This window comes from Vombatus ursinus, unplaced genomic scaffold (genome assembly GCF_900497805.2).
Source record: "Vombatus ursinus unplaced genomic scaffold, bare-nosed wombat genome assembly UNPS02014825.1, whole genome shotgun sequence".
NCBI classification, from domain to species: domain Eukaryota; kingdom Metazoa; phylum Chordata; class Mammalia; order Diprotodontia; family Vombatidae; genus Vombatus; species Vombatus ursinus.
In genome coordinates, this window is record NW_020954603.1 from 11,997,126 (window position 1) to 12,021,807 (window position 24,682).

Consider the following 24,682-nt stretch of genomic DNA (forward strand, 5'->3'; position numbering starts at 1 on the left):
GTGTGTGTGTGTGTGTGTGTGTGTGTGTGTGTGTGTGTGTGTGTGTGTGTGTGTGTGTGAAACATTATAGGATTTGTGCTTTGGGAATTTATGGATTAAAACAAATAAAAATATTATTCTGGAAAGGGTTCCAGAGGATCTCCCACACTTGGAAAGGGGTCCACAATATGGTTAAGAAGCCCTGCTCTAGAATGTAGAAGGTCTGGGACACAAATTAATGACCAAAAGAGCCAGTGCCTGGGACAGTCAACCCCAGGCTAATTCCAAAAACCAAACTTGTTACTGGAAAACAGATGATCAAGGGTGCTTCCCTTGGGGGACTACAGGAACAGTCTACACTGTCAGTTTCAGTCACAGAATTTCAGAGGCAGAAGGGTCCTCAGAGGTCCAATACACACTTCCAAGAGAATCTGAGCCTGCTAGCCTTTGCTTGAAGACGTCCAATCTCGGGAACTTAGAATCTCTCAAGGCAGCCCCTGTACTTCAGGACAGCTCTGTTAAGCAAGTTCTTCTAAATTTTTTCTCTCTCTAGCTTTTCTCTGTTACAACAGAGAGTGCAATGGATGGGCTGGGTATTGTGAGCTAACTGTTGTATAAAAGACCAAGGCATCAATGCAACCTAAATAAAAAAGGGGGTGTGCCAAGATGCCAAGACAGGGAGAAGGTGCTTGCTTTTTTTTTTTCCTTTTTGGCAAGGCAATTGGGGCTAAGTGACTTGCTCAGGGTCACACAGCTAGTGAGTATCATGTGTCTGAGGCCACATTTGAACTCAGGTCCTCCTGACTCCACAGCTGGTGTTCTATCCACTGCGCCATCTAGCTGCCTTGAGAAGGTGCTTGTTAAAAGCAATGAGGAAGGTGTGTGTGGCCAAAATGAGGGAGTCAGGTTTCAATGGAAATGCACCCAGATCTCTGCCATCTTTGGCATGGGTGCCAGGATTTGTCAACTCCTGATACTGATAAGGATCCAACTGTATATATGCTGAAAACAGGACATCTGGGTCGTGGGTGGTGGTTTGTCATTTCTACACTGAATTCCTGTTGTATTTTATTTTGAACTGCTTCTATATTCTCTAAGTCCAATGCAGAAACATTTGACTCAATTGGGTTCCAGGAAATACAGGTTTTACTGCATATGGAACTAATCGTTATAGCTAGCATCACACAGCTATTAAAGTGTCCAAGGTGGGATTTAAACCCAAGGTCTTCCAGACTGCAAAATCTAGAACCCTATCCAAAATACCACACATTCTCTCTTTTAAACCTATAAAGATAAACCAAAATTCATGAGCCCTGACTTCTTATTTTGGAATGCATAACAGCCTTATATTTACATCTGGATACCAAAAAATACCTCCAAATAACTTCAATTTGTCTTGTATTTAGCTTGTTTGGACAGAGTTGTTTTGCATGTTATTTCCCAAATTAGACTATCAGCTCCTTGAGGTCAGGGACAATCTTTTGCCTTTCTTTTGGGTCTTGAGCCTGGCACAGAAGTAGGTGCTTAATAAATGCTTAATGACTGATTAACCAAAGTGTATTTTGAATAAGTCTCTAAAATGAAATCTGGGGGCAGGTGGTGTCACAGTGAATAGAGTGCTGGCCCTGGAATCAAGAGGACCTGAGTTCAAATTCAGCCTCAGACACTTGATATTTATTAGCTGTGTGACCCTGGGCAAGTCACTTAACCCCAATTGCCTAGCGAAAAAAAAAAAGAAAAAGAAAATGAAATCTGGCAGCCTGAAAAGTAACTACCTCATGCAGAGTTTGGTTTTTCTCTCTTTTCTGGAAGGAAGTTAACAGATACGCTTCTTCTTCCTGGTTATTTCATTGATCCAATCAGAGAATGCAAGAGTGGAAAAAGCTTTGGACTCTAGAAAACCCAGAAGGACTGGGTTTAAATCCAGTTGGTACTCACTAGAGTGCAACCCATTTAAGTTCTTTGAGTTTCCATTTGCTATACATCTGCTGGGTCACTTCGGTGGCGAAGTAGATAGAGCTCCAGAACTAGTCAGGAAGACTTATCTTTATGAGTTCAAATCCAGCCTCAGACACTGACTAGCTGTTTGCAGTCCTTTATTGCCTCAGTCTCCTCATCTGTAAAATGAGCTGGAGAAGGAAATGGCAAACCACACCAGTATCTTTGCCAAGAAAACCCCAAGCGGGGTCACCAAGATTTGGACATGACTGGAACAACCCAGCAACAACAAATATATCTGCTCATAATTTGCTATTGATATATATACATTTATATATTATATATAAAAACACACATATATGCTATCTTATTTTTAAGATGACAATACCATGTTTGTATTGCCTACTTTCAGAGCTAAAGGTTGCAATCTATAGAGCTATAAGCTCCTATTAATTCTATGGTAGATTCATCCTGTCATACAGTTCAGTAGTCAAAACATGCTCTTTATTTTGCCATTCTTGGTCACTCTACTGGAGAAAAATTTGAGCCTGCAATAAAAAAGAATTCAGGGATATGGCAAATTGAACTTCAAGGAAAGGAGGCTGTAGATCAGGTCAGAGGAAAATCAAATGTTGGTTCATTCCTTTTCCTTTCCAGGCCATTGTTTGTGACCATGTGTCCAACTTGGTCATGATATATGCTTCTGACCAAGTCAATCTGGCCTGGCCAGGAAATGAGCTTTGGTGACCACTGAGGGAATCAGCACTAGAGATGAGGAAATTTCTGCAATGCCAAGTCATATATTTCCCTACGTTGCACATTTATGTCCTGTTGTTCTAGGCACCAAAAAAAAAAAAAATCACTGCAAGGTCTTCTGAGGTTAGAAAAACGACTTAATAATTTTCCATCTTTGTGATCCTAGGATCTTTGATCTCTAACGTTTTGAGTTTATAGTTAAGCTATTGGGGCTGTTTTTAAGAAATCAAATCCTTCCTGCTGTCTCTCAGGAAAAGGAAGAACATGCTTAAGGGTGGTTTTCATACTCTGCTCTCACTTACTTAAAAAAAAAATACTAAGTCTGTTTTACTTTGAAGAATTGTTAATTAGTAGGAACAACTGAAACTTTCAGAAAGAAATACAGAAAAAAGACCAGGTTACCTTTCTCTGAAGGGGTAAATTTCTTTTTAAGTAGATTATAAAACCTGCTGGACCATGTTTCAGCCCTATAAAAGATTTTCTAAGCATTTAACAAGTTGTGTAAAATTTAATTGGGCAAAATGAAAATGTCCAGGTTTCTATCTGACATATATAACAGCACAGAAAAGGGACTCAAGTACTCATCATGTCTCTCCCCCCACCCCCAACCTCCCAGATCTCACTGGTCTTTCATTTTTAAAGCATCTCATCACTTGTTTAAGGTCTCTGGACTCTTCTCCTGGTGGGTACAGGCTTCTGATCTAGACTCACTCAGCTTTGAATGGAGAGCAGCTTCAGGAGTCCAAAGCATCTAATCCCCCTCTAAAAAGGATGTCTTTTTTTTTCCCCCAGAAGGTGAGGTTAGTGTTTCTATGGAGGGCTCTACAGCTGACAAAGTACTTCTTGTTAACAACTCTACGAGGTCATCAATGCACTATCATCATTTTGATCAGGAACCCGTTATTTCATCTCTATAGAGCACTCCCAGTGTGGAAATTCCTTCTCCCGCCACAGATACAGCTCAGCAGCTTATCTTCAAGTTAAGAGAGTTGCCTGAGGGTACTGAGAGGTTAAAAGACTTGCACCTACTTTCTGTATATCAGAGGCTGGATATGAACCCAGGTCTTCCTGACCATCAAGACCAGCCCTTTGCCTAATCTACCACCTTGCCTCTTGGAAGTTCTGCTAGGTGAATTTTAGAGATGAGGAAACGATGCACATGGGTAGATGGCTAGTAAATGAGAGTTGTGATTTGAAAGGAATTAAGATTAGAAATGGAATAAGCATTCAAAATGGAATAAAGAGGGTTAAAAAAAAGAATTAGGGTTAAAATTAAGTCTAGTGTGGTCCAGAGGAAGGATGGAGGTGGAAAATCTGGGTTTGAATATCAGCTCTAATTCTTGCTAGCTGTGGATTGCAGGCAAGCCTTTAGGATCTGCGTCTCAGTTTCCTCATCTGTAAAACAGAGTATTTGTGCTACCTGGCCCATAAAATTATTTGGAAATGCTTTGTTAACCTGAAAGCATCATCTAAGTGCAAAATATAGCACATCTAAATTTTCTCTGCTCAGACCTCAGATTCTCCCTAAATTTCTACTTCATTCAAGCAGACCAGCTATGAAGAGTTTACATATCTACATAGAGGGGCATCTAAGACACAGTAACAGTGAGATGATGTATTTCAAATTCTTTCTGATTCAATTCATCCTGTTGATGAACACTGCCTATAAGAGACAGGAGGGCTTGATCATGGTTAAAAGTGGCTGCAAATATGCCCAAACTTACTTATTATTATTACTATAATCCCTAGCCCTACTTGAAGGGGTGTGTGATGGGTTGGGAAGGAGATGAAGGACAGAAAATAGTATAAGAAAAAGAAATCCAGAGAGGGAAAACCCCATCCCAACCAACAGCAGCCCTAACCAACTACCTTTTTGAGGTGGCAAAACCATCTGCTAACCTGTTGTCCTTCAGGGAACCACAAAACATGGCAAAAGGGCCAGAGAGAAACCATTCTGCCTGCCCACAGGCGTCCTGTCACTAAAACATGTTCTTTGCTCATTTCTTTTTGTCTCTGACCTACCTACAGACTCCCCCTTTCCAAAATTCAGATACAAGAGATGCTTAAGAAAACTAATATCAACAGCTGTCCACGTACTATGCTGTTGACTTCCAAAAGCTATTGGAAGTGAATCCGCCACTGGAAGAATGTATATGGTAATATTATATATACCTCAAAGAGATGAAAGGTAGAGGAAAAGGAATCAGACAAACCAAAATATACATAGGGATACTTTTTGACTGTAGCAAAAAACTGGAAACAAAATGAATGCCCATCAGCTGGGGAATGATTAAACAAATCAAGACATGTGAATGTAATGGGATATTACTGTGTCCTAAAAAAGGAACAACAAAATGACAGAATAAGAGAAATTTGGGAAGACTTGAACAGAACTAGAAGAAGAATTTAAACAGTTAAAAATTAATTATTTATTCAGTGCCATACCAATCAAACTATCAAAAAATTATTTTAAAGAGCTAGAAAAAAATAACAAAATTCATCTGGAAGAACAAAAGTTTTAGAATATCAAGAGAATTAATGAAAAGAAATACAAGGGAAGGTGGCCTAGCCATATCAGATCTTAAATTGCATTATAAAGCAACAATAATCAAAACTATTTAGTACCGGATAAGAAACAGAGTGGTGGATCAGTGGAATAGGTTAGGTACACAAGACATAGTAGTCAATGACTATGGTAATCTACTGTTTGGTAAACCCAAAGACTCCAGCTTCTGGGATAAGAACTCACTATTTAACAAAAACTGCTGGGAAAACTGGAAAAGAGTATGGCAGAAACTAGGCATAGACCAAAATCTCACACCATATACCAAAATAAAGTCAAAATGGGTACACGATTTAGATATAAAGACTGATACTAAAAGCAAACTGGGAGAGCAAGGAATAGTTTACCTGTCAGATTTATGGAGAACGGAAGAATTTATAACCAAACAAGAGATGGAGAACATTATGAAATGCAAAATGGATAATTTTTATTACATTAAACTGAAGTTTTTGCACAAACAAAGTCAATGCAACCAAGATTAGGAGAGAAGTAGAAAACTGGGAAAGAGTTTTTACAACCAGTGTCTCTGATAAAGGCCTCATTTCTCAAATATATAGAGAAATGAGTAAAATTTATAAGAATATAATTCATTCCTCAATTGATAAATGGTCAAAGGATATGAACAGGCAGTTTTCAGAAGAAGAAATTAAAGCTATCTATAGTCACATGAAAAGATGCTCTAAATCACTATTGATTAGAGAAATGCAAATCAAAACAACTCTGAGGTACCACATCACACCTATCAGATTGACCAACATGACAAAACACGAAAATGATAAATGTTGCAGAAAATGTGGGAAAACTGGAACACTAATGCATTGTTGGTAGAGTTGTGAAATGATCCGAACCATTTTGGAGAACAATTTGGAACTATGCCCAAAGGGCTATAAAACTGTGCATACCTTTTGACCCAGCAATAGCACTTCTAGGGTTGTATTCCAAAGAGATCATGCAAATGGGAAAAGGACCCACATGTACAAAAATATTTATAGCAGCTCTTTTTGTGGTGGCAAAGAAACAGATATTAATGTGATGCCCATGATCTGGGGAATGGCTGAACAAGTTGTAGTATATGCATGTAATGGAATACTATTGTGCTATAAGAAATGATGAGCAGGTGGACTTCAGAAAAACCTGGAAAGATTCTATGAACTGATGCTAAATGAAGTGAGCAGAACCAGGAAAACATTGTATACAGTAATAGACATATTATGCGATGACTAACTCTGATAGACTTAACTCTTCTTAACAATGATCTAAGACAACTCCAAAAGATTCATGATGGAAAATGCTATCCACAGCCAGAAAAAGAACTATGGAGTCTGAATGCAGATCGAAGTATATTATTTGCTCTCTCTCTCTTTCTATTTTTTTCGTTTCTTCTTTCTTGTGGTTTCTCCTATTGGTTTTGATTCTTATTTACAACATGACTAACATGAAAATAGGTTTAATATGAATGTATATGTTGAGCTTATATCAATTTAAATGCCGTCTTGGGGTAGGGAGAGGGGAGAAATGGGGAGAAAATTTGGAACTCAAAATTTTATGGAAGTGAATGTTGGAAACTAAAAATAAATAAATAAATTTATAAAAGAAAGAAAAAATTAAAGCTTAAAACTGCACTAAGACACTGAACCACCGTGTATACAGGAAATCAACTGTGAAAGACCTCAGAATTCTGATCCAAGCAGTGACCAAATCATGACTTCAGAAAGCAGGATGATCTGTGCCTTCTTGGCATGGGACTTACAGAAGAGAGGAGCAGAATAAGACAGACATAATGATATTTCTAGAAACAGGCAGTTTGTTGATCTGTCACTTGAATATACTAACATGTTACAAGAGAAGGTTTCTGCTGGGGAGTAGGTTAGTGGATAATGACAGAATTGCAAAAAAAAAATATTAAAAAGAAATAAAAAGTATTTATCACACTCAAATCTAAATATAAAGAAAACAATCACGGGACAGACAAATTGGGCAATTTTGTTATGACTTTGTTAAATTTAATATATACTTTAAAAATGGGATGCAATCAAAGTTTATTCTATAGTCTTCTTTCATGTTCTTCGTATATTGGAATATTTGTTGATTATTGTTAACTTCATGATAAAAGAGGAAAAAAATTTTTTTAATGTATACCAGTATGATTTAGTTTTTTTCAAGATTGCTCACTCTCTCATCCAGCCACCTGTGAGTATGATGAGAATAACAACAATATCAACAACAGTAATGAAGGCTGACATTTACTCAGCCCATTAAGGTTTACAAAGTGCCCTGTCTATGATACATCTCAGCAGCCCTCAAAACAACCCTGATTGGTAGGCAGCTTAATCTAGAGGTGTGATTATCCCTATTTTGTGCTGCTCCACAGGGGCAGAGGACAAGGCTCAGAGACATTAAATAAGAGACTTGCTCACAGTGATTCATGTTAGAGGTAGGCAGGTGTGGGGAATCTGCAGCCTCGAGGCCACCTGTGGCCCTCTAGGTCCTTGAGTGCGGCCCTTTCACCCCTGTCCTAGAAGATTCAAGTCTTTCAGATCCAAGGCCAGTGTTCTCTTTCCAAAGTCCATGTTCAGTGTTCTCTTCTGGAAGCCAAGCTCAGTGTTCTTTCTACCTTATTCTTGGGAAGGAGCCTCAGTGTTTTGATTTATGACTCACTTAGATTATTCAGCCTCCTTCACAAAATTAAAAAACAGAGACACTCACCATACAGGCTCGTCTTCCTTCCCTCCACCACAGTAGCCTGATTTCAGCACACTCACACACTCTCTCTCTCTCTCTGTCTCTCTCTCTCTCACTCTCTCTAGACCTGACAGCAAGATGGCTTATAGTCACTTCTCTGCAGGCCAGTTAACTCTGTTCTGTTCCAAGGTCACAGAACACAGTCCTAACCTCCTACTCTTCAACCTCATCTCCTCATCTACACGGTGCTACCAGTCAAAAGGTAATCCAGATGTGTCACCAAACTGCCCAGGAGCAGTGAGGCAAGTCACTAATGCTGTGCCTTAGGCAACTCAGACTTATCTACAACTTTATAAGATTGAAATTTGCAGCTGCGTCCGGGATCCTCGATCTATTTATTATCCAAAGAATTTCACAAGTGATTTAGTGTCTCATGGACCTTTCCTAGGTCAGACTGAAGAAGCCTTCCCAGAATAATGTTTTTAAATGCATAAAATAAAATACAGAGGATTAGAAAGGAAACTACTTATATTGAAATATAGTTATCAAAAGATTAAATTAAAAAAACCCCAAGATCACAGGCTCCAGGCTAAAAATACCTCATCTAGAACAACCTCTCCCCATTTTAAAGAAAAGACAGGGTGGCGCAGTGGATAAAGCACTGGTCCTGGATTCAGGAGGACCTGAGTTCAAATCCAGCCTCAGACACATAACATTTACTAGCTGTGTGACCCTGGGCAAGTCACTTAACCCCACTGCCTAGCCAAAAAGAAAAAAAAAAAGAAAAGACAGGGGACTGGAATAGGTAATTGATCTGGCGAAGGTCACACAGCTAGTGAATGGAAGAACTAGGACCACGCCCTTTTTAAGATCAAATGAGAAAATATTTGCACAGGGCCTGGTACATAGTAGAATTAATAAATGCTTGTTCCCTTCTTCTTCCCCTCCTGCCTTCTTCTGAGGCTTTTCATTGGGATATGAGAAAATACCATTCTATGGGTAATTCATATGAGAAGGGAAACAACCCAGGAACAGATAAGTAAATGTACAACATATTAAAAGTAATCACGCTCCCCAACAGAATGTAAGTTTGCTGAAGGCAGAGACTGATTCAGGTTGGTCTTTGTAGTTCTAGCACCTGGCACACAGTGTAGACCCTTCATAAAAACCTGTGGTTGAATTGTTGTTCAGTTATTTCACTCATGTCTGACTCTCTGTGACCCCATTTGGGGTTTTCTTAGCAAAGACACTGGAGTGGTTTGCCATTTCCTTCTCAAGCTCATTTTACAGAGGAGGAAACTGAGGCAAACAGGATGAAATGACTTGCCCAGGGTTACCACAGCTAGGAAGTGTCTGAGGCCAGATTTGAATTTGGGAAGATGAGTCTTCTTGACTCCAGGCCCAGCGCTCTATCCACTGTGGTTGAAAGCATCAGTCCAAAGTCATATCTACTACTCCTGGAAAAAATATCTCAACACATAATAAAAGCACAAATCAATCAGCAACTCCAACACATTCTTCTAAGACACTGTTGCTGTTAAAAAAATTTTTTTCTAGAGTATCTCACTTGATCACACAATGACTTGTGCGATGGAGTGTTAAATATCATTATCCTCATTCTGCAGCAAAGGAGACTGGGCAAGGGTCTAGCCCAGGGTCAAGAACTATGAATGTGGTCTTTGGACTGGAAGCCTAGCATCCTCTCTCTATACTGTTCTGCCTTAAAGCCTTATTGATACTGATTCAATAGCATTATCTGGGAGGAGAAAAGAATAGGTCTACAGCGTGGGAGGGAAGAGATGGGCAAAGGAGGAGAGGGCCCTCTTCCGTTGGACGTAGGCACTCTGGAGGAACAACTCCAACAACTCACGTTCACTGGCCTGCCTCTGTAAGCACAACTCAGGATGCTAAACAACTGTACCTAAATTCCAATTCTGGCTACATTTTATACGACTTTGTAAAGGCACTCCACTTACATAACTCTCATTAATTAATAAAAAATAATGGCTCCTAGAGCCCAATTTGTGAGGTGTCTGAAGAACCTCTGGCCAGATTCTAAGACTGATTATTAAATGGATGGTGTATGTACACCTAGAAAAGGAGACAGTGACCTCTATAAAGTTCATACGGGTTCAATGAGACAATCTGACCAAAAGAAAAAAAGAAAAAGAAAAAGAAAAAGAAAACCTAAAACACTATCCTTTTCTCAACGTGATTCAACAAATATTAATTAAGCACTTATGATGTAGTAAGCACTATGTTAGATTCTCGGGCCATCCCTGCCCTGGAGGTGATTGCAATGAAGTAGAAAGTACAAAACCATTCAAAATCGTCCCCGGGGAAAAGTCACCTCTCCCTCCTCCAATTCAACAGCTTTTAAGCACCAACTCTGTGCCAGGCCCTGGGGAGACATGAAAGACAAACATGAATCAGTCCCAGTCCTGGAGGAACCAACATTCCACTGGCCACACTTTGGTTGGCACGCCTTTGCTACAAGGCTAAAATCCTAGTGATCTTTTTAAGAGTGTTGTCTCCTCTGTGAAGCCCTCCCAGCTCCTACAGTTCACAACAAGCTTTCCTTGCCTCCTTAGATCTCAAAGAGTTGGTACCTTTTACACATCAATAATGTACAACAGAGCTATCTACATGTCTGGTACCTCCCTCTACTAGACCGTACAGTGTTCTGCACAAAGTACACTGTACCCAGAGAGAACTTATGTGTTTATTAAAATTGAACCCTACTATGTGCCAGACCCTCTCCTCCCCCAAAAAGGGATGTTGGCTTAGTTTGCAAAAACAGAAGTACAATGTCCATACTTTTGTTGTTCAGTCATTTTCAGGCATGTCCAACACTTCATACCCCATTTGGGATTTTCTTGGCAAAGACGCTGGAGTGATTTGCCATTTCCTTCTCCAGCTCATTTTACAGATGAGGAGACTTAGGCAAACAGGGTGAAGTGACTTGCCCAAGGTCATACAGCTAGGAAGTGTCTCAAGCTGCATTTGAACTCAAGTCTTCCTGATTCTAGGTCTGGCACTCTATCTTGAATAATAATAACCAACATGGGGTGGAGGGGGGCAGCTAGGTGGCACAGTGCATAGAGCACCGGCCCTGAATTCAAAGTTCAAATTTGGCCTCAGACATATAACACTTACTAGCTGTGTGACCCTGGGCAAGTCACTTAACCCCATTGCCTAACCAAAAAAAAAAAAAAAAAGAAAAGAAAAGAAAAGAAAGAAAAGAAAAAGAAAAACCCCAATTGAGGTCATAAAGAGTCAGACATGACTGAACAACAACAACAACAAATTTTTTAGAATGAGATTAACATCCATCTAATAGGCAAAGTGTACCAGTGAAATAGCAAGTCATTCTGCCTTGGAGGGATGTGGTTTGACTTTGGGTATATCCACAACAATGTTAATAAGGAGACATTCTAATGGTTCGATACTAGATTCCATAATAAAGTCAAAAGTGTATTCTATGCCATACAGGCAATAAGATTCCCTTAGAGATATGAATGGCTAGACTCTGGGGGGAAAAAAATCAATGGAAATGTTTCAAGCAACAAAGTGGTCAAAAGTAAACTTGGCGAGACCCAACCAGAATATTGATTGTGCTAAATCGTCAATCTATTAAAGAACAATCTTTAGTCACATTTGAGCATCCACTTAACAGCATTTCTCCAGCAAATCTCAGAGATGGAAAGGTCCTAAGAAGCCATCATCAAATCCAACTGATGCTAGGCTCAAAATACTCCCACAACACAGCAGACAAAGGGGCAGCCAGTATTTACTTCGCCTCTAGTAAGGAGGGCTCTCAGGGCAGCTGGGTGGCACAGTGGATAGAAAGTAGATAGAGATAGAATTTGGGCTGCCCACTTCCAGCCTCTCAATTGCCTTCCTGATCCAAGAGTTAGGGCAATCATTGCTTAGAAATCAGAGAGCTGATAAACATTTATTAGCCATCAATTGATCAAGATGCTAACATTGATGCTAGTAATGACTGGGATGATTAGGATAGGGACTGACCCCGTGATTTTACTCGGTACAGAGAACACCTAGACAAAGAAATCCCCATCATACAAGTAGGAGGGCGCCTTCTCTGCAACTTAAAATCTTAGAGAATCTCCTGGGACAATGAAAGGTCAAGCGACTTTCCCAAGGTCACACAGCCAGTATGTGTCTGAGGCAAGATTAGAACCCAGGTCTTCCCAGCTCCAAGGTAAGATTTCTATCCACCACATCACATACCTGTCAGGCCCCCTTATGCTAGTTGGTGTCATGGCACCAACTGTATCAACACGAGGTGATGAAAGTTAAAAAAAAAAAAACAAATACTGTGGGTAAATATTCTGGGAAATAAAACTGCAACAGATACAGTGACTAAGAATTACTAAATGTCAGAGGACCTCAAATGTCCCCATTACGGAGACTCAATATGGATATAGGATCTTATCTAAAGTCAAGATTCTACATGGACTGGCTTTCCCCTGTAGATGCCAGATCTGTTCTGGCTGAGTTAGCAGCTGCTGTTGTCTTAGAAGGCTGAGCTCTCTCTTATTGGCAGGGGGAGCTATGGTCCTCAGAAAGCAGGGCTGGAAGTTGGGAGGCACAGTGACGTGGAGACAGGAGCAGGGGTGGACTTGGGAATATCTGGCGTCAAATACTGCCCCTTATTCCAATGACTGGCAAGTCATTTAGTCAGGCTAACCAGAGTTATGTCATGCATAGGCCAAATTCAATTAACAAATGTACTCTCCATCCACCCCTCACAACCGCCAACCAAAGAAATAAGTTATTTATTTCTGTGACTGGTACGTCACAGTAACGTGGTAAGAGCGCTGAATCTAGAGTCAGAGGACATGAATTCGAAGTCTGGCTGCTGTTTCCTCCCTAGGGGAAATCCTCTAGTCTTTCTGGGCCTCCATTTCCTCATCTGTCCAATAAGGAGGTTTCTACAGAAGATTTCCCAGCTCCTAATTAATGATGCTAAGAAAGGTAGCCTTACCCTCTCACAGGAAGTCAATCTGTCTCCAGTACCTCACAGTTTTTTATTGTAAACAACATTAAAACGGGCCAACCTCTCCATTCAAGATAGTGAAGCCTTAATCCCAGAACATGATTTAAGGTCGATTTGGAAGACTGGCGTGAACATGCCTCAAGGGGGTTGGCAACCCCAGCACAAACTATGCTGACGAAACCCGGATAAAGCTAGTCTTGGAGGGGAAAGAGGGATAAAAGATATCACAGTCAAGGAAGTATTAAGTTCTAATAAGACAAAGCCTGGTCTGTAGATCATCACAGGAGAGAAGGTAGAGGGCTGCTCCTGGAGCTGGGAAGATCAGGGTGAAGATCCCACCTCAGATCCTCCACAGCTGTGTGACCCTGGCTGAGTCACTTCATCTTAATCTCAATCTCTCTCTCCCTCCTTCCATGTCTCTGTCCTTCTCCCTCCCTCTCTTCCCCTTTCTCTCATTCTCTCTCTCTTTCCCCCTCTCCCCCTTTTCCGTCTCTCTCTCTCTTCTCCCTTCCCCCTCCCCCTTTGTCTGTCTGTCTCTTCCTCCCTTTGAGCTCTCTCTCCATGTCTCTGTCCCTCTCCCTTCCCCATCTTCCCCTTTCTCTCTCTCACTCTTTCTCTCCTTCCCCTCCCCCCTCCCCCTTTTTTCTTTCTCTTCTCCCTTCCCCCTCTCCCTTTGTCTGTCTGTCTGTCTCTTCCTCCCTTCTCTCTCTCTCCTTCCCCCTTCCCCTTGTCTGTTTTCCCCTCCCTTCTCTTCCTCCCTCTCTCCACTCTGTCTCCCTCCCTCCCTCCCTCCTCTCTGTCCCAGCTTTTGTTTCTTCATCTGTAAAATGGGGATAATAACACCTCTCCTCTAGTACTTATCTCACAGGGCTGTGGGGAAGGACAAATGAGATCATGAAAGTAAAACACTTTGCAAGTCTCTGTCCACTTTATGAATGTCATTTAATTATTGGTGGTGTTATTATTCACTCATCACCATGATTTCATCTGGGTGGAAACTCCCTCCACAGATAGCAGATCTTCAACTAACTTCCCTTTAACTTCAAATCTCAGAAAGCTGCCTGGAACCCTGAGAGGTGGAGGCATTTGCCCATACCTGCTACACCACATGGCCACTCTTTAATATTGTGGTTATTATCATTATTGGGAAAAGTGGGAGTTGACCTGTCAAACCAAGCAACACCTAATTCAGAATAATTCTAGGGTTCAGTTACTGTTTGTTGAGTCAAACTCTCATTGAGTGGCTAAAGACATTCTGAAATGATGCTCAGGATGTCCCCTGTGTCACAAGTAAATCACCTGGGAGGAATACACTCAGGTGACATAGCCACCCTACACCTTCGTCTTGGGACAACAGATGCCAAGGAAGACTGAAGACTCAATCCTGAAACAAAATGACTGGAAAATGATAGGGGTCCCAGGCTGAGGATGTACTTTCTAGGCCTCTCTGAAATTTGGGTTTACCCTTCTCATCCCATGACACCTTTTTTGAAGATGCACAAACTCTGATGTCTCCATTAAATTCCTTCCTAAAAAACAAGAGGCGGTCACCTGGTTCTGCAAGATCCCTTCTTTCCCCTGGCTGCTGGAGGAAGCATGAACACCCCTAAGTCGGTCTACACTCTTGACCAAGAAAAGCCTAGACTTATTTTACTTCTATATGTCTTCTAAAATAGAAGCATAAAATTAGGTTTTTTTTTTACTCCTTAAGGTATATGTTGGATATTTGCTGCTAAAACCAAAGTGATGAATTTGGAGTCTGACAATGTGGGTGCAAATTGTGCCTTTGCCCCGTGTGGCAATAAAGTCACTTTTTCATCTTGGGGTCTTAGTCTCCTCATCTATAAAATGAGAGTTAGACTAGATGACCTATAAAGTACCTCCCTCTTACAAACCTAGGATTCTATTATCTATTCATTATTATTCTAACCCTAAAATAGCTGTATATTAGAGGGCTGAGGCTTGAAATCCATGCAGGGATACACAAATAAAGGGCACAATGTTATTGCTACTATGGTCAAAGCTGTATGGTAGCCTGGATAGAGTACCAGCTTTGAAAACAGGCAGACCTGGGTTCAAGTCTCTTCTATGACATATAGTGGCTGAGTGACCACGGGCAAATCACTTAATCCTTCGGTGTTCTGAATAACTAAGATTATAAATTGTAGAGAGGATGGCAAGCTGAACCAATAGGGAGAATTTCCTCATCTGGGAGTTCCCTAAACCTATGAAACCATAGATTGGGTCCCTATCCCTATTCAACAGAAGAAAAAGGAGGTAGGATCAAAGGCAGCTTGGTGTTGTGGGAAGGGTGACACCACAGTGGCAGAGACTGCCTCTGCCTTATATTACCTATGTGATCTTGGACACCCTCCAGCTCTAAGCCTATCTCCAGACCTGGAAAAGACCTCAGAGACCACTTAGGCTAATCCATTTTACAGAAGAGGAAACTCAGGTCCAGGGAGCTTAGTTAATTTCCCAAGGTTAATTTCACACACAGAAAGTGTCTGAGGTGGTATTTGAACTCAGGTCCTCTAACTCCAGTGCCAGCAATCTCTCCATTTGACCACGTGTTCACTTTGCCACCATCCATCACTCACTCTCCCATGGAATCAACATGAATTAAACTAAATTAAAGAAATCACAATGAATCTTTCATCATCTATAGTGTTCCTGGCAGGAATCCATATCACGCTCTTAAAAATCACAACTAACTCTGGCCCCAGGTAAACCCTGGTGGCCCAATACCAGGATGTAGGAACAGAATGCCATCCTTTCTTAGAAGAGCCATAGAGAGACTACCACTCTTCCCTGGTCCCCCCAGCAATGATGCTGCATAGGAAGGAAGATTTCTGCATGTAAATTATTTCTTTATTCACTACTTTGTATGAAAATTAGTTTAAAAATGCATCAAGTATTAATATGACTCGAATGGACAACTTAAAGTCCCAAAGAGCTTCATATCAAACTGGTTTTCCTCATCTTCACTGCTCTGCCCTTGGTTGCTTCAAGGAGAATGGTGTTTATCTGTGGGGAAATGCCTTCTCTTCCTATCCCCGCCCCTAGCAGTCTGCCTGGCACCCAGTAGGCTCTTAATTAGTGCTTGCTGAATGAATAAGTGAATGATGAATGCAAAGCACTTTTTGAATCTTAAAATGCGCAATAAATGCCAGCTGCCAGAATCGGGTAACAGAGTATGGCCAGGATTTGGCTGGTGAAAAAGTCCAACTGATTCAGGGATCTACAGTGGAAGAGAACAGTCAGAGAGATGACCAGAGAGCAGAGTGAGGGACAAAAGCCACTTTTCTCTGAGCCTGGTGACATCTTTGCTAAGATGGAACAAGGTATCCTCATTAGGTACCACTGAACCAGTTGTAGCCAAGAAAAGCTAGGCTCAGTGGTCACTAGGTGATGAGCAACATTTAACAAACCAAAGATGTCTGGATCCTACTTTAAAAAGTAGCTTCTGTCTAGGCAAAGGAAGCCTGACCGAGAAACCAGACAGGAATTAACAGCCCAGACACCAGACTAAATAAGTCACCCCAGAGTTCTCTGCCATCTCACGCATCTGTACCCCTTTCTTTCTCTTGCCTGAGGTCCCCTGCCCAGCTACCTTCTACCTTGGATCGTCTGCCACGGAAAGGAAGGAGTTCAGCACTCCTTACTCTACTAACTAAAGAAGGGGCATTTCACCAGCTACAGCATTTCCTTCAGAGGTAAAGGAAGAGACCAAGACCCTTGCTCCTGTCCCCCTGCCTATACCCCTCAACTCAATGGCCCTTCTTTTTTCTTCTCCTTTCCTTTATCCCCAGCACCTCCTCCCAAACAAATCTCCCAGCACAATCCAGAAAATAACCCTTAAGAATTGTCCTGTGCCAGGAACAAAGAGCTGCCGGAACAGCAGGGGCAGCATCGGCGGCGGTGGCAGCAGCAGGCTGCAGGCGCCTGCCACCGGGAGCAGGCAGCCAGCTCGGGCGCGGAGCCCAGAATGGGCGCACGCTGCTTCTCCTACCCCGTCCAAGCAGGGTTAAGCATCCCCCAACACATCCTCACAGAGCAGCGGCGGCAGCAGAGTTTGGGGCAAAGAACAGAAGAAAGAGGAGACAGAGTAAAATAAGAAGGTGGAAGTGGGCCAGACCTGCAGGGCAAGGAGGCACATCTGAGAGCGAAGGGGGCATCTATCAATGACAGCCCAGAAGTCAGCAAGCTCGGGAGGCCTCCCCCAACCCCCGGCCATCACCCCCAGTCCCCTCTGTTTACCTGGACCAGGCGGCTACCCTGCTTGCCTCAGGGTGCTCTCGGTAAACTCAGACTGCAGCGGGCTCCCGAGTCGAGGATCCTGCACAGGCAGCTGGGAGACCTCACTCCTTCATTCTGGGACCCGGCGGCACGTTACAGACAACCGTGCACTTCCTGTTTGAAAACACAAGGGAGAGAGAAAGAGAGAGAAATCGAGTGTTGGCAGAGTGGAGGGAGGGACGCAGCCATGGAGGAGGGGGGAGGGAGAGGGGGCTTGGAGGTTGCATAATCGCCCGCTTCACCATCGTCAGCCCGGTGGGCAGGCTGGAGCAGCCCTTTCGCCTAGCTCTCTGGTTCCCCGGGAGAGTGTTTGCTCCCTGCTCCCCCAAGACACCAACCATGAGCCGGCATGGCCTCCCCTGCTCCATCCTCATGGTCTTCCCCCTGCTGGCAGTCATGCTACAAGACGGGCCCTGAGCCTTCCATTTCCAATCACACACTGGGTGCCCCCTACTCTTCCCAAACACAAATACACGCTTCATACAACACCAGTTTGCTCCCTGCATTCCCACTCCCTTTGCCGCCCTCCGGAGGCAGTTAGCCCTTGGCGGATGAAAAGCCAAAACTGATATGGGGGGGGGCGCTCCCCACTACTTAAGGCATACTGGTTTTTCAAGTTTACTGTCGCAACCGGTGAATCCCTCGCAACAAAGACAAAAAAAGGTATTGGGTATGACATTATTTACATCTTTTACACTTAAGGGAAAACAGCTGAACACAGATGAGATGAAACTACAATGTACGCCTGCCTCCACTTAACTCATCCAGATGTGTCATTAATAGGGGCCAGATCCAAATCCAATACATGATCAAAACGTGAAAATGTGTAAGTGTTTCTATGTGCCACCTCTCATTCCCAGTACCTTCCAACTCAGAAGTGTTGGGGTTCCTTTCATTTTCCTGGCTTATGGTCCCTCACAGAGGTGAGCTTTTCAGTACTGTTGTTAATAATAACAATAATAATGGTAATTCCACAGCAGGGGATTTGAACTGGAGGATGTTATTAATTGCCTGGTGAATCTTCACTTGTGTTCACTGCTACATCAATCACCTCCTCTCCCATCCGGCTCCTTCAGACCCTGCCACAGAGTCTGACCGACGGCGCACACTAGATTTTACAAGGTTACCCGGAGGCAGCCAAAGACAAAGCAACCTCTTAGACTGCCAACACGACGCTTTTGAGAACTCATCCAAATGGACCCCACAGAACACGAAGAGTGATCGTCCCCTCAAGTACACAGCGGAACTCCAAGAGAACAGAAAGATCACTTATTCTCGTCATTCTGCTGGCTTACCTAAGGCTCGTGCACAACTGACTATCCTGTACCTTGATTACCAGAGGGCAGTGTGCTATTTTCCATTATCAACCCCTGGCCGGTCCACCTCCCACCACCTCCCCCCTCCCCCTCCCTGAAATGACTTGCTGGCTTTTAAAAGTTCAAAAAGTCCCAGTACAATCATTTATACTTCAAGGTACAAAGTTCCGGCGAGTTCAGATGACCATCAGCTGACTTTTCCCAGTAACTTGGCCTGCTGATTAGAAGTCAATGTTCTCGCTCTATGTTTGATGATAAACGCTGTTTTGAAAGCTTCTGCGGCTGCAGCGTCTTAGATCCCCCTCACCTTTCGCTATCAGCCTCCGGGCAGGGCCCAGGAAAGGCAGCACCCTTATTAAAAGGTGACCGAGAAGATTCTTGGCACTGAAAGAACCTCCCGGGAACGGGCCCAGCAAGAACACCACTCTCACCTGCGGGCCGTACTTTGTCCCCAACCCAGGGCAATACCAAAACGTGCCTAACACTGGGGTACCACAGCTGCACTGACTGAAAGGAGGCCTCTCCTTATCTCCATGCCCTTCTTGAAACTTCTCCCTATCACCCTTTCAGGATCCAGCCCGCTCCCCATCTTCTTCCTATGACAAGGCACCTTCTCACTTCTCCTGGCCCTGACAAGCCTACGGCCTTAGCACAAACTCAATCCTTCCTGTGACAGCAACTTCTTCTGGGATGATAACATGCCTTGAGGTAGTTTGAACGACTTCTAGTCCATTTTCAATCCCTAGAAATACCTTCCTCCTTCATTCTCTATACCTCTCTCACATGTAACAATATCAATGTACATTATGATAAATGCCAGGCTTGCCCATAATTATTTATACCTGCATTTTTTAAGAGTTTTGCATATTTAAAATGCACAGGCAAATGCTGCATTTGTAAATAAAACATACAGCAGTTTACATAGCAGCTGCTTTTCCAAAAACACTGCATTTGTTATAACCAAGGAGCCTAGAGACATACTCTTTAATGAAAAGTGTGAACTTCTTAAGTACTAGAAAAAATACTTCAGAAATCCTAATTTTGCTACATATCACACTGGTCTGAATATGGGCTGCAACCTTAAATGGACTGAGAAACACCACTAGTTATAGGTGGAACTCAGGTTTTTAACTCAGTTCAACTTAGGGGAAAGCATGGCTCATATTCAGACAAATGTTGTATTTTCTATGCCGTGAGTATATGATACAAATAAGAGCAAATAGTGGGACCCTGGGCAGCCAGATGGTGCAATGGACAGAGTGCTGGGCCTGGAGTCAGGAAGACCCAAGTTCAAATCCAGTTCTGTGGTGACCCTGGGCAAGTCACTTCACCCTGTTTGCCTCAGTTTCCTCATCTGTAAAATGAGCTGGAGAAGAAAATGGCAAACTACTCCTGTATCTTTGCCAAAAAAAGCAAAAAACAAAAAACTCCAACTGGGGTCACGGAGAGTCGGACATGACTGAAACACAACAAGAGTGAGACCCTAAGGAGTGTGGATACAAATGTCTGTCCACACACATCTGGCCGTCAATAGCACCATCCCATAGAGAATTTCAATAGCACATATCTTAACAATACTATTTTAAGCTGAAAGAGAACTTACTTGCCACATTCTGTCTAACTTTTTCATTTTACAGATGAAGAAAATGAGGCTCAGGATGGCTAAGCCTTTTTTTTTGCCTAAGGTCAGCCACCTAGCTGGGATTAGAACCCATGTCTCCTAACTTCCAGGCAAAGTCCTTCCTTCCACTACATCACCCAGTCTCGCCTAATCTACCTGTTACTCAATTTCTTCCATTCCTATAAACACTTGAGTCTTGGCTTCAACCAAAGATGATTTCCCATTGACCCCATGAGAACATCTCTGTTCCCAAAATGTTTCCTCAGTAACCACAAGCCCAGAGTAACATGGGACACACTCCTTTGACACAGACAGTCCTCTCATTCTACTGAGTTAGTTTCACACACTCCGGTTTCTTTCTTGCCACTGTATGCACTCACTAGATGAACAAAACAAAAACTGAAACCGTGACCTCCGTAAAAGGAAGAAGCAAGTATGTGCTCAGGCATGCACAAATGATCTGGCTTTGAAAGCTAAAAATCAATTTTCCAAAGTTTGGGAGTTTTTTGTGTGTTGTTGTTTATTTTGCTTTTAAAGTCTTCCTTCCTCCTTAAATACCTCTGCCTGCACGACAAGGCAGTAACACTGGAAAAGTCATTTTCTAGCCCAGAAATTATATTTTGAGAGAAGGCTTTTCTGAGGCAGAAATGGGAGTTGGGGGGACATAATAAAAATTACTCCAAAGCAGCCTCATTTGCCTTCCTTCAGTTTCAAAGAGGAAGAGAATCCATTAGAAAAAAAGTTTCTTTAGAAAAAGGACTGCACTATTCAGTTTCTAAACCTACCTGCAGAAGGACATCTGCACGTGAGTTAGCATGATCTTTTCTGTGTGGACTTTCAATTATGTCCATGGTTTTAGCAAGCAGAAAAAAAAAAACGACCTAGCTTTTGGTTACCTAAGAGACATACTCACTCACATTCTCTCTCTGTCTCTCTCTCTCCCCCCTCACCTCTCTCTCTCCCTCCCCACTTCTTTCCCTCTGTCCCTCTTCTTCCCCCACTCCCCCCCCCCACAGCTTATGGGTCTCCAGAGCAACTCCCTCCCTCCCTCTTAACAAATCAGCCTCTCCCCTTCGATTCCAGGACACCTGAAACAGAACATGTTTTGTGAAAGAAATGCTTTGGCATCACAGCATCTTCACTTGGTCTACAGCTTGAGGAGGGGGTGGGTGGGGGTAGTCAAGCAGGTGGCCAATTCACCTGTGTGAATGCCACTGCCCACAGTGAGCTGGGCCCCAGCAGCGGTTGCCAGCCCCATACTGCCAGTGTGAGTGAAGGGGGAGGGGCTGGTGAGCTTATAAAAACACACATGTATCTTATCTCATTGCAAGCTTAAGTCCATTCCCCGGGGTGAGCTTCTCCCTGACTTTGTCTATGCAAGCTGGGATGGAAAGCAGTATTTACATGACACAGCAGCATGACTAAGCAAGCTGAGCAACAGGACAGGGAGCCCAGGGACTAAGAATATAAGGGGCTTTGCAAGTCATTTCTTCTCCGATTCCATTTCTCCATCTTCCAGAGAACACTGCAGCCGTACCCAGCTTCTGCAAAGTGTTACTGACGATAAACACATCTTTGCAAAGGACTTTAAATATTAAAAATATTTGGCATACATTTAGGTCAATATGCTTCGGAACATTAGACAGCTACCTCTTGAAAATTTTCATTATGTACTTATTTTTAAAGGACATCAAAACCAAACACATACAAATTTTATAACCACTTCAACTTCTGAGTGTTTTCCTACATAAGATAAATCCATAAGAGCTTATTAACCCATGTGGATCCCAGCTACTCTCCTCTACATCTGTTATTATCCATACACATGGCACCATTACATACTATGTATGTGCACAAATACATACTTATGCATAGTGTATACATAAATGCACACGTGTGTATGTATGTATAAGTATACAGACACATACAAACATATGGTGAATTGGGCCACCAGAATGCTGGTGTGTGAGTTCAGGCAGCGATACTGGGAAGCTTGCAGAAACACATGTATATCTTATCTAACTGCAAGCTTATGCACAGTGATATAATAGGTATACAGATATGTCTATACACATATACACACATGATTATATACATACACACATATACATGTATATACACATAAACACATACACACATACATATAGATATACTGTTGTTGTTCAGTCATTTTCAGTTATGTCAGACTCTCCATGACCCTATCTGGGATTTTCTTAGCAGAAATACTGGAGTGGTATGCTATTTCCTTTTTCAGGTCATTTTACAGAGGAGAAAACTGAGGCAAACAGGGTTATGTGACTTGTCGCACAGCTAGTAAGTGTTTTGAACTCAGGAGATGAGTCTTCTTGACTTCAGGCCCTGCACTCTATCCAATGCCACCTAGTTGCTGATACATATGCATATACAAATATATGTGTGTTATGCATATGTATATGTATGTGTGTACATATTATACATATATATAATATGTCTATCTAGTTATCTGTTAAATCCAATCCACATGCAAATCAATGGTCCTCTTCAAAAATAAAGGACAGATAACATGTATATATGTATGTGTATATGTATGCATAGATGATACATATATGATATGTGTAAACATACAATGCATATACACACTCATACACATATACATACATACACACATATAAATGTAAACACATATTTCTTAAATAGATCAATTTGTCAAGTACTTAAAGCACCTGACACATACTCCCATAAACAAATTTTTCTAACCCTAACTCTTCATTCCCCTCCAGCATCTGCAAGTCATAGCTTTGGTTGTCCACAAAATCCTGTCGAAGCAAGATGAGCTGGGCTACCAGACCATACTGGAATTTACTTAAATACATTTGTGAAGGATTGTAAATAACAGCCATGAACAGATTAAGGCTGCCCAGATGCCTCTAGTAGGAACAACAGAGATGGAAGGGCTTTCCTTTGAAGGGATTTCCTTTGATTTATTTGTTGTTGATTGCAATGTGAATCAAGGAAATAAAACAAGAACCTTAAAAGAGCTAAAGACACTTGGGCACAACTCAAGGCTACTTTGAGACTGCCTGGGTGTTATTGGTTCACCTTTCGAATAGGATTTTTTTTTTTTAGCATTTTTTTCTTTTTTAAAAAGGGAGAAAATTTCCACATTGGCATTGTCTGAATCAAAGGACAATAAAGAAAACTTTAAAAGGAGTGGTTCTAAAATATTTTCAGGCAACACAAACTTTGATTACCTTGAAAACCATTACAGTTTTATTATTTTTTTGAAAAGAGGAGTAGGATGTGAGCCCTTAAAGCAGCAGTTACTCTCAGGACACTTTTAAAACACTCCTAAAAATCACTGAGGGTGCCCTTCCAAATGGGCTTTTCTTAATATGTATTATATGTAAAGATATTTACTGTACTAGAAATAAAAATGGTTTTGTATTATTATGAAAATATTTTTGACCTCATAGATCCCCTGAAAGGGCACTGGGACCCCCAGCGGTCCCTGGACCACACGTTTGAGAACCACTGACCTAGAAGATGAAAGAGCAAAAAGTGAAAAGGAGCATGAGTTGTTACAAAAATCAATCCCAGGATCAGCTAGGGGGTGAAGTGGATAGAGCTCCAGCATTGCAGTCAGGAGATCCTGAGTTCAAATCCAACCTCAGATACTTCACGCTTACTAGCTATAAGTCACTTAACCCAAAAAAAAGAGAAAATAAATCCCATCCTGCAAAATGGTTTTTCTACACAATTGATTTTCAATAATCCATAATAGGGTTCAGGGAATACATGGAAAAGTCTAACTCATGGGCAGCTTATTGCTCCAAAAAATGGACTAATATGACTGTCTTCTACTTGCCTTTCCTTTTTCTGGTAGTTAAATGGCTGAGCCAGATGGCAGCAGAAGCCAAGGGTCTGAGAAATTCACCAACTAAATGGTCAGCCCTGGAATCATTAGGCAGCAATGGCAGTAATACTACTCAGATTTGTGTGCAAACCCAGAAATATGTAAGACCTGGCAGAGGAAAAAACCAAGCAGCCAAGCGGAATCTAGGAATGAAGAAACATGAATACACTGTATTAAAAGAAAGAAAAAGATATAGATATATAGGGTCAGATGTCTCCAAGCCTTTCTGTTTCACTATAAGAAGGGTTTCATTCAGTATGGAGGAATCCGAAAACTCAAGAAAACCCAAACAAGTAGGGATGGCGCAGTCAATGAGGCACAGAAAGAAGGCTGCCTAGAAACATGAAGTAGGTGAACCATCTTCCAGACAGCACATTGCCGGAGCTTAGCGACGCAGGACCGTGTACATTAAGAAGAAGGTGAGGGTGACAGAGGAGAGGAGAGGAGAGGGGAGGAGAAGAGACTAATTTGCATATGGTACTAAACTGGATTTTACTTGGACCATCACTGCTAGACCAAGAGCACACTGGGAAGCAAAGAGTTCCAGACAAGACTCTACACTCCCAGGCTCAGCTGAGGTGTGACCCCACTACAAAAGGCCTACCCTGATCACCCT

General features: G+C 42.1%; 1 protein-coding gene across 1 annotated transcript in view; it reads right to left on the reverse strand.

Moving 5' to 3' along the window:
- Positions 1 to 17,640, reverse strand: part of LRRC8D (leucine rich repeat containing 8 VRAC subunit D) — a 104,235-nt gene extending 86,595 nt beyond the window's left edge. Inside the window, exons 1-2 of the mRNA XM_027838213.1 lie at positions 17,576 to 17,640; positions 17,199 to 17,351 (exon numbers count right to left, since the gene is read on the reverse strand). The gene's annotated coding sequence lies outside the window, so the exon portion shown is untranslated. The remainder of the gene's footprint in view (positions 1 to 17,198; positions 17,352 to 17,575) is intronic.
- Between the last annotated feature and the right edge of the window lie 7,042 nt (positions 17,641 to 24,682).